Source organism: Aedes albopictus, chromosome 2, assembly GCF_035046485.1.
Source record: "Aedes albopictus strain Foshan chromosome 2, AalbF5, whole genome shotgun sequence".
Lineage (NCBI taxonomy): Eukaryota > Metazoa > Arthropoda > Insecta > Diptera > Culicidae > Aedes > Aedes albopictus.
Window position 1 is genome coordinate 454,225,949 of NC_085137.1, and position 11,055 is coordinate 454,237,003.

The window sequence follows — 11,055 nt, forward strand, 5'->3', positions numbered from 1 at the left end:
CGTTATAAAATATTTGAAAGTTTTCATTCATAGAGTATACAAGTATTGCGTCACCTCGCAACTTAGGAGGACTTGGTGAACCAGCTTTCATTATTTTTGGTTTTACGTTATAAAATATTTGAAAGTTTTTAGACAAAGAGTATACAAGTATTGCGTCACCTCGTAACTTAGGAGGACTTGGTGAACCAGCTTTCATAATTTTTGGTTTTACGTTATAAAATATTTGAAAGTTTTTATTCATAGAGTATACAAGTATTGCGTCACCTCGCAACTTAGGAGGACTTGGTGAACCAGCTTATATTATGTATGGTCTTACGTTATAAAATGTTTGAAAGTTTTTAGACAAAGAATACAAGTATTGCGTCACCTCGCAACTTAGGAGGACTTGGTGAACCAGCTTTCATTATTTTTGGTTTTACGTTATAAAATATTTGAAAGTTTTTAGACAAAGAGTATACAAGTATTGCGTCACCTCGTAACTTAGGAGGACTTGGTGAACCAGCTTATATTATTGTTGGTCTTACGTTATAAAATATTTGAAAGTTTTTAGACAAAGAGTACAAGTATTGCGTCACATCGCAACTTAGGAGGACTTGGTGAACCAGCTTTCATTATTTTTGGTTTTACGTTATAAAATATTTGAAAGTTATTAAACAAAGAGTATACAAGTATTGCGTCACCTCGTAACTTAGGAGGACTTGGTGAACCAGCTTATATTATTGTTGGTCTTACGTTATAAAATATTTGAAAGTTTTTAGACAAAGAGTACAAGTATTGCGTCACATCGCAACTTAGGAGGACTTGGTGAACCAGCTTTCATTATTTTTGGTTTTACGTTATAAAATATTTGAAAGTTTTCATTCATAGAGTATACAAGTATTGCGTCACCTCGCAACTTAGGAGGACTTGGTGAACCAGCTTATATTATGTATGGTCTTACGTTATAAAATGTTTGAAAGTTTTTAGACAAAGAGTACAAGTATTGCGTCACCTCGCAACTTAGGAGGACTTGGTGAACCAGCTTTCATTATTTTTGGTTTTACGTTATAAAATATTTGAAAGTTTTTAGACAAAGAGTATACAAGTATTGCGTCACCTCGTAACTTAGGAGGACTTGGTGAACCAGCTTTCATAATTTTTGGTTTTACGTTATAAAATATTTGAAAGTTTTCATTCATAGAGTATACAAGTATTGCGTCACCTCGCAACTTAGGAGGACTTGGTGAACCAGCTTTCATTATTTTTGGTTTTACGTTATAAAATATTTGAAAGTTTTTAGACAAAGAGTATACAAGTATTGCGTCACCTCGTAACTTAGGAGGACTTGGTGAACCAGCTTTCATAATTTTTGGTTTTACGTTATAAAATATTTGAAAGTTTTTATTCATAGAGTATACAAGTATTGCGTCACCTCGCAACTTAGGAGGACTTGGTGAACCAGCTTATATTATGTATGGTCTTACGTTATAAAATGTTTGAAAGTTTTTAGACAAAGAATACAAGTATTGCGTCACCTCGCAACTTAGGAGGACTTGGTGAACCAGCTTTCATTATTTTTGGTTTTACGTTATAAAATATTTGAAAGTTTTTAGACAAAGAGTATACAAGTATTGCGTCACCTCGTAACTTAGGAGGACTTGGTGAACCAGCTTATATTATTGTTGGTCTTACGTTATAAAATATTTGAAAGTTTTTAGACAAAGAGTACAAGTATTGCGTCACATCGCAACTTAGGAGGACTTGGTGAACCAGCTTTCATTATTTTTGGTTTTACGTTATAAAATATTTGAAAGTTATTAAACAAAGAGTATACAAGTATTGCGTCACCTCGTAACTTAGGAGGACTTGGTGAACCAGCTTATATTATTGTTGGTCTTACGTTATAAAATATTTGAAAGTTTTTAGACAAAGAGTACAAGTATTGCGTCACATCGCAACTTAGGAGGACTTGGTGAACCAGCTTTCATTATTTTTGGTTTTACGTTATAAAATATTTGAAAGTTTTCATTCATAGAGTATACAAGTATTGCGTCACCTCGCAACTTAGGAGGACTTGGTGAACCAGCTTATACTATGTATGGTCTTACGTTATAAAATATTTGAAAGTTTTTAGACAAAGAGTACAAGTATTGCGTCACCTCGCAACGTAGGAGGACTTGGTGAACCAGCTTATACTATGTATGGTCTTACGTTATAAAATGTTTGAAAGTTTTTAGACAAAGAGTATACAAGTATTGCGTCACCTCGTAACTTAGGAGGACTTGGTGAACCAGCTTATACTATGTATGGTCTTACGTTATAAAATGTTTGAAAGTTTTTAGACAAAGAGTACAAGTATTGCGTCACCTCGCAACTTAGGAGGACTTGGTGAACCAGCTTTCATTATTTTTGGTTTTACGTTATAAAATATTTGAAAGTTTTTAGACAAAGAGTATACAAGTATTGCGTCACCTCGTAACTTAGGAGGACTTGGTGAACCAGCTTTCATAATTTTTGGTTTTACGTTATAAAATATTTGAAAGTTTTTATTCATAGAGTATACAAGTATTGCGTCACATCGCAACTTAGGAGGACTTGGTGAACCAGCTTTCATTATTTTTGGTTTTACGTTATAAAATATTTGAAAGTTTTCATTCATAGAGTATACAAGTATTGCGTCACCTCGCAACTTAGGAGGACTTGGTGAACCAGCTTATATTATGTATGGTCTTACGTTATAAAATGTTTGAAAGTTTTTAGACAAAGAGTACAAGTATTGCGTCACCTCGCAACGTAGGAGGACTTGGTGAACCAGCTTATACTATGTATGGTCTTACGTTATAAAATATTTGAAAGTTTTTAGACAAAGAGTACAAGTATTGCGTCACCTCGTAACTTAGGAGGACTTGGTGAACCAGCTTTCATAATTTTTGGTTTTACGTTATAAAATATTTGAAAGTTTTTAGACAAAGAGTACAAGTATTGCTTCACCTCGCAACGTAGGAGGACTTGGTGAACCAGCTTATACTATGTATGGTCTTACGTTATAAAATGTTTGAAAGTTTTTAGACAAAGAGTACAAGTATTGCGTCACCTCTTAACTTAGAAGGACTTGGTGAACCAGCTTTCATTATTTTTGGTTTTACGTTATAAAATATTTGAAAGTTTTTAGACAAAGAGTACAAGTATTGCGTCACCTCGTAACTTAGAAGGACTTGGTGAACCAGCTTATATTATTTTTGGTTTTACGTTATAAAATATTTGAAAGTTTTCAGACAAAGAATATAAGTATTGCGTCACCTCGCAACTTAGGAGGACTTGGTGAACCAGCTTTCATAATTTTTGGTATTACGTTATAAAATACTTGAAAGTTTTAAGACGAAGGGTATACAAGAAATGCGTCACCTCGCAACTTGTGCAAACTTAGTGAACCAGCTTAACATACTCCATTGTCGTTGACTTCCTGTGTTGCTCTCCTTGGATGGGACACAGGAATTTCCTCTTGTACCTGGGCTTAAAAAACCTAAGCTTAAGCGCCATCACGCGCTTATTTTGAATATTTCAGGTATAACGCAAACATTACTAGAACTATTTCATACCTTATTACTTACATTTGATAAAGATTAGGAACCTACCTTCAGATTTTCGAATATTTTAATATCGAACCCAACAAAACACCAACCCCACCCCCCACCCTCGCCCCCTATGGTCCTTTTTATTACTTCTAAAACTATAAATTATAATGGTTTAATAATAGTTCTTATTAGTGACGGTGCCCAGGATGAAGAAATCTAAAATGGTGTGCTTCGCCATGAAGATAGTTCAGAAACCGGAATAATTGATATTGTTCAGCCATGATTGCCAAAAGGATCTGTAAGAAATTGAAGAAAAAAAAACATTAATATTGAAACGGAAAATTTCCCACTTCAAAACGGTTTTTTAATTAACCCTGAAAAACTTGTTTGCATACTTTCACTCATACTTTTTGATCCAGTGGGTGGATTTTCCATAATCAAGACGGTTTTATCGAGGGGTCAGTTGTGATGTCATGCATATAGGGTATGTTTGATTTTTATCATTTTTGTTTTCATGGGTGCTCACTTCTAACAAAACTACAAAAATAAGAAACAAAACAAACAGCGCTGCAATCCCTTGTTTTTCGTAAGATGAAAATGGGAGCCACATGCTTAATAATAGCCTATAGAGATTATGTTTCAATAGAATATTTAAACATATTGCCAACTGATCGTCTTTGTCTACTAAAAATTATATTTCAGATCTCAGTACACAGTGTCAAATATTTGTCCGAAATCAAACAAATGCTCAAACATCTTGTTTGACTCGATCGAATTTTCGTTAGCGTCAAACAGATGTTGTATTTTGAATTTTTTTTTTCTTATCAAATATTTGACCCTGTGTACTTGTGACCTAAGTTTTGAATGTGGATGATGCTTTATTTTCGGTGTATATTTTAAGCCCTTAACCATATAACATTAAAAGTAATTTATTTGTAATATTTTTTTTATATTTAAATTAATTTCAAATAACCGAAGCTCCGAAAAATTTTCTCTCATGGCTTGAATCAAATGGGCAAATTCTGATATTTGTACACCTCTATTGATAAACCATTCAAACCTTATATCTCATTTTCATAAAAGTTTGGATGGTCCAGAAAGCCTCTCATACTTATGACACACATGTGATACGAGAATCACTGTACAATTGCGCTTGAAATGAGTGTCATACTGAAAATTCTCTCAGTTAAAGTCAGTCCTGTTAAAATTTTCTTGACACTGCGTACCGTTGTACAGGAATCACACTCGTATCACATGTCTGTCCGGGGTATAAGATGTACATACCAGTACCAAATGATTCAACCAGCTTTAGGACTTCTTCTTCTTCATTATGGCTCTACGTCCCACTGGAACTTGGCCTGCCTCACTTCAACTTAGTGTTCTTTGAGCACTTCCACAGTTATTAATTGAACGGCTTTCTTTGCCTGCCATTGCATGAATATTGTGAGGCAAGCACAATGATACATTATGCCCAGGGAGTCGAGAAAATTTTCCCGACTGGAACGGGAATCTAACCCGCCGTCTCCGGATTGGCGAACCATAGCCTTAACCACTAGGCTAACTGGCTCAGGACATTACCCCGAATAATCCGTGGTTCGCTTCGTTTTCAAAAAAGATTTTTTTTTTCTTTTCAAAAACGAAGCAATATTTTCAAAATCGGTTTTCGTACACATGTAGAGGATGGATCAAGGTATCTCCTGATTTTTTTTCGTAGTGGAAAATGTTTTTCGCTTTTGCAGAAACCATTTTTGAACGAAATTTCACAAAAAAAATGGTTTTTGAAAGAATGGAAAACTTTTTCAACACGCAAAAAAAAAATCAGAAGATACACTGATCCATACTCTACTCTACATGTGTACGAAACCCGTTTTTGAAAATATTCATAAAATTATCTGCACATATGCAAATGAGAGCACATATCCTTGGTGATTTTGAAAATCTACCCATTGGGTCAAACAGTATGAGTAAAAGTATGCGAAATGCTGACTAGGTCATTTGTTTAAGAATTAAAAAAAGGTTTTTTTATGATACTTAGGATCCTAGTACACTGGACCAAATAGGCATGGTACACAAATTACGTAATGCTCAGACATTTCAGACCTCTCCTTGTAACACTTTTTCTACGAAATTCCATTTTTTTAAGGATCGAAACGCAACGCCAGACTCCTCCTTCTTCTATAGCGTTACGTGCTTTGTGTACGATACCATATATGACCAAATATTTTCGAATCAATGCTCAAACATCTGGATTCACTCGATCGAATTTTCATTAGTGTCAAACAGATGTTAAACAATCAATTTTCATTAGGGCCTAACTGACTTGATCGATTCTTCTTCGTCGACTCTCTGTATTTCGTTAATAACTTGATAAAAAAAAAAACGAAATCATCATTCTTCTTGTTTCTTTAGTCAGATGTACTCGTCTTCTTCATGTTTCAAACAAAAAAATCTTTGAAAACTTAATACACACAATAGTAATAACAGAAAGAGAGGATCGATGAAGAGAAATCGACAATGTCAGTTAGGCCATAATGAAAAATCAGTGTCGGTTTGTCTTGAGTTCATTCCTTGCCAAATGCATATCTTGATTGACAAAATAAAAATAGACTTCAAGATTGAGTTAAATAAGGGCGAAAGTAACATGAGAGAGTTCTCTTCATCGACTCTCTCTTCTTCAAATTAAAGTGATAAGTAAGATGTAAGTATGGTTGAACTTTTTGGTCATAAATCGCTAGGTTGCGATGCAATCTAGTGTCTAAGTGTAAAAAAGTTCGATTTAATTTGCATCTTGTCACTTTAATTTGCAGAAGAGAGAGTCGATGAAGAGAACTCTCTCATGTTACTTTCGCCCTTATTTAAACTCAATCTAGACTTACCCCGACACGCCTCGTGGCCCCTGGTGAAGAAGCGATTTGTGAATCCAGTCCCCTTGCCTTCCGCTTGATCCGGACGTACGGTCCGACGGCCGCATTCTTCGTAAAGTCGTACAGGACCCTTTGCCAGCTGGAGTATGATATCGTAGAGTTCCGGTGCGATCCGTTTCACTTCGAGACAACCGCCGAAAGTCGGGAAATCGTAATGCTCGTAGTGATACCTAAAAAGTAAATTTGAAAGTTATAACGTAAAGTTATCCAGTTCAAGGGGCCGTAGTAGGAGTGTACGTTTCGAATGCCTTGGCGAATGTAGTGCTCGGAGATGAAGTGTTCCGGGACCAGAAGCCCGGAGGGAGCGGAGGCTCAGAGGGACCGGGAGGCCCATGGCCAGGAGAAGTCTCACTATGAGGTAGAACATCACTTTCCAGTCGAAGTACACCATGATGGTGTAGAAAATAAACATGATGATGGGGTTAGCGATTTCCAACTGCTGCGAGGGCTTCGAATTGAAAATCAGTACCCAGAAAATGTAAAACAGGGACTGCAGACCAACCCAAACAAACTGCCAGAGGATGTTACAAAACAACTTCGCTTCCATAGGGGAGACAAATCCGTATCAATCGGCAGTCCAAGTTGAAGATCGCAGACAAAGCCAAACAAATGATTCACCTCTAATGCCCGAATGAGCGATCTCGCGAAACGCTAGCTCCAGCGAGTGATTGATTACACCATCAAAAAATTGCGTCACCAGGAAAAATCTTCATCACACGAACAGCATCGCAAACCGCATCAGTACGAAACCGGCCACTCACTTGCATTCCGGGTCACGTCCGAAGCGCTTCTTGATCTGAGAATACTTTCCTATAATGATCTTCATCCGGCTGGCGTGCAGTTCCTCTGTGTAAATCCACTCTAAATCGGTCCTGGGCACGTGCGACTCCATCTCGCGAGTTCTTTGATTTCCTAGAGAACTCAACTAAATCCGGATTTCACTAAACAGCAATCAGCACCAATCAACACCTGCAAGAGGTACGGAGGAACACTGCAGCGGTTTCTTTTCACCCGTAAACAAAAAAGTAAAAATGTTCACACAATTTGCCGGATGACTTTCGACGGCTGCTAGCTGACCGCTTTGGCAGTTGAGGCGCTGCTACTCCTGGAATGATTAAAATTTAACTATTTAATAGTATTATAAAATAAAATTTGATTTATTATTTAATTTTTACCGCAGATTTTTGCTGCCGAGGTGCCGCTTCAATTTTTTTTATTTTTTTGATTTCGCGTAATTGACAGATGGGTAAACATGAATCCATGTATATTCGTGATGCCATGTATAGGCAAACGAAGATCAAACAACATGGGGGCAGAAGTTTTCCGGCAAAATAATGTATGGTGATTTGAATATTTTTTCAAATATTTTAAATATTTCGAAGTTTTGGCAAAAAATATTTGGTAACGCAGATTGCTATTATCATGACCTACAACCTGTACCAAATATTTTTTTCCAAAAAATGTTTAATAAGGCAAAAAACTAATTTTTATCAATTTCTCCATACATTATAAAAGTGAAAAACTCCTGCCCACTAGCGCCATCTCTTGTAATTTTGGCCAAAGCCGGTAATCCATTACACAGACAAACAGACATAACACTTCGAACATTTTTCGATTCAAATCATAGTCACGGAAACATATTCGCCCAATGCTAAACGGACTAAGTTTGGCCGACCATCAACTAGATGGCGGTAGTGAGCAAACGTCAAAATCGAACAAAACCGATGCGAGCGCCACTGGTGGGCAGTTGGCCAACAATTGGTATGATTTATTTTATTCCAAAACCAATAAATTGATAAACTCAACTTCTCCGGTACCGGTTCTACTTCCGTCGTACATGCCGGACGTTATATGGTTCCCTGCTGCAGATTCTTACTATACGTTACCCACCAGAATCTGAAGCATTTTTCCTGTTTATATTTATATAAACAATAGTTTGTTACTCATAGCAACATTAGCGGAGTACTAGATTTGCAATTTGTAGAAAGGTGCAAGGTGGTATTATTATACGAAGGCATAATAATTTTTGGGTCTAGTACTTTATGAACCCCGAAATTTCACACCAATGTACGGGATATGAACGACTTAATTTGGACTTTGACCGAACCCTAAGAGAGAGAGGGAGCTCTTGGCGCGAACCATTTTGACACTTGTTTATTTACATTTTGTATGGCGCACAGCCCAGCGCATGGGCTGTTGGCGCACAAGTTGTTGACCGGTATGCGGATTTCAGAAAAGATTCGCCATAAAATTTTGGGGGTTGCGCGCTTTATTTTAACTCGGAATTCGATTAATTTTTGAGTGGAGATTTCGATTACGAAATAATCTGGATATCCTTAAAGAATCCAATTAGCGGGCGCCCAATGAAAGCGTAGCCCACCTAATCATAGCCCAACGAACGAAATTCGGCTGTATTTCTCAAGCGTTTTCCTTTAAAAAGCCAAACACATAATTATTTATTTACCCTACCAGCCCTGTTCAGCTTTTAGAGCATCGCCACGGGCGTCCCTATCTGGGTCCCTATCCCTATTTCCGGGCCCTGAATAGGGACCCATGTTCACACCGGTGGTATCTAAACGGGAATGAAAAATAAGGACGCGACATGGGATTAGCGATGGGTTTCCACATTTGGGGACCCACTCAAATCTTGCACTGAGTTGCTATTCCGATGGTTTGTGTGACGTCACTTTCTTTATTTACATTTTGCGGTGAAGTGAGCTGAGTAGTGGTGTGGAAAATGAACAGCAGTGGATAAATAGAGCAAGAGGTGAATATTGATGTACTTTGTCTTACGTGACTAGATGTTTTCCAGAACCCTATCACAAACAAACAGACGCAGCACTAATAATTCCCACGTACACCGATTCACGTTTATTTAAAAATTTAATAGTTGGCCAATTGCCCATCTGTGGCGTTCGCAGCGTTTTTGTTCAAATTTTACATGCGCTCACAATTGTCACCTAGTTTATGATTGGCCACTCTATTGGCCAAACTCAATCCTTCTAGATTGGGTGAATATGTTTCGGCGACTATGATTTTGAATAGCAACCCGGGCAGACGAGAATATCTGAATCATAGCTGATATCGAACAAATTTTGATATCATAGCACAAGGTGTTATTAAAGTGTTATTCAAAAATTTATTGCATATCACAATCATAACTGAAAGTGATATGATAGCAATTTTAGCTCTCAGTATGATATTGGGTCAGCCGCACTTTCAAATTCACGTAAATGGATACAAATTGATATGCAAATTGCATGCCATGCGACCACGGATAATGCTTCATACGTGTTTTAAGTGTTAATAATAAAAACTTTCAGTAATTAGTACAGTTTTTTTTGCGATTTTCAGAACTGTTTAGACTGTTTTTGTATGAGCACAAACGACCCAAAAAAGGTATTGACTCTCTTCACATAAATTCATTGCAAAAGGCCACTTATGAAAGTAATGATTGGTTCTGAGTAATGTTGACATTCACATGATTTTTTGCTCTAGGATATTACATACTTACATACTTCTATCAATTACATCCACCACCGGCACACTACTTATTCCACCAAGGCTAGTTCTGCTATTGAAATTCCGTCGAAAGCACATATTAACCTTTTACTTAAGCCCCTTTTGGCACAGTAGGGCTTGTAGAATTATTGTGCCTACGGTTCGGTACCGGCCGCGAAGCTTGAATTTCGCGAACTCGAGAGCATTTCGTAGAAGATACTTCCGTGCGACCGCACTTTCCGACCAATAAGCCTGGAGGATGACAACAACTAGTGATCAATTTGTTGGAGCGGCTTCCGGGGTGAATCCGGGACTTTTATTTGGTCTACTTACGATTAGTCGATCCTATTTCTTCAGCCTATTCTACGCGCGAATGTAGACGGTCTCTGCGGAGGCCCAAATTCATCACACAACATGTATTTGGCAAAAAACGTTTTACGATCAAAACAACTTCAACAAGTCTGAAACTGTGCATTTTTTTTACTTTTTTCTCGAAACTTTTGTTGACATTGAGATAGCAGATAATATCTACACAAGATCAAATGTTGTTCTTTTAAAAGAACTTACACACATACATCCACACGGTGATTAAATGTTAGTGTAATGGCGTTAGTTGTTTCGTTGGGTGTAAAAACGAAGAACATGATGCTCCTTTTTACTTCATGATTTCAGCAATAAGCAACAGATGAGTGGTAACTATCACCACCAGCTGATCCGAGGGTCATGAGTTCAATACTGGTTATTGGCTTTTCGTTACTTTTTTTTCTTTTTTGTCAGATGTCAGATCATATTTTGATATTGATTTGCCGTTCCGTCGGCAACTGTTGACTGATATTATTTTGATCTTGCAATATCTTATCGAGATATTATTGAGCTGTTTCCCATATAAATTTTTGATATTATTTTTGATGTTTTAGCTCTTATCTCAAACAAACCAATAGCACTTCTTGTTCGCCAGTAATTCAATTTTAAATAGCTAAAAGTGATATTCGTCAGATGTTGCCGTCTGCTCGGGAAACGTAACACTTGAAAGAAATTGCTATTAAAATCATCGTCATGTGAACATAATCCCCAAT

General features: G+C 37.0%; 1 protein-coding gene, 1 long non-coding RNA gene and 1 pseudogene across 4 annotated transcripts in view; 1 reads left to right on the plus strand and 2 right to left on the minus strand.

Annotated features, from left to right (window-relative positions):
- The window catches only part of LOC109419707 (RNA binding protein fox-1 homolog 1), an 823,173-nt gene that overhangs the window by 227,567 nt on the left and 584,551 nt on the right, over positions 1 to 11,055 (plus strand). The gene's annotated exons all lie outside the window — the stretch shown is intronic.
- On the minus strand, positions 3,685 to 7,552 carry LOC115255813 (sphingolipid delta(4)-desaturase DES1-like; annotated as a pseudogene).
- On the minus strand, positions 9,253 to 11,047 carry LOC134287404 (uncharacterized). The gene is made up of 2 exons (XR_009997282.1): positions 10,313 to 11,047; positions 9,253 to 10,231 (listed from the first exon to the last, which is right to left on the minus strand). It is a non-coding gene; the product is annotated as an uncharacterized LOC134287404 (long non-coding RNA).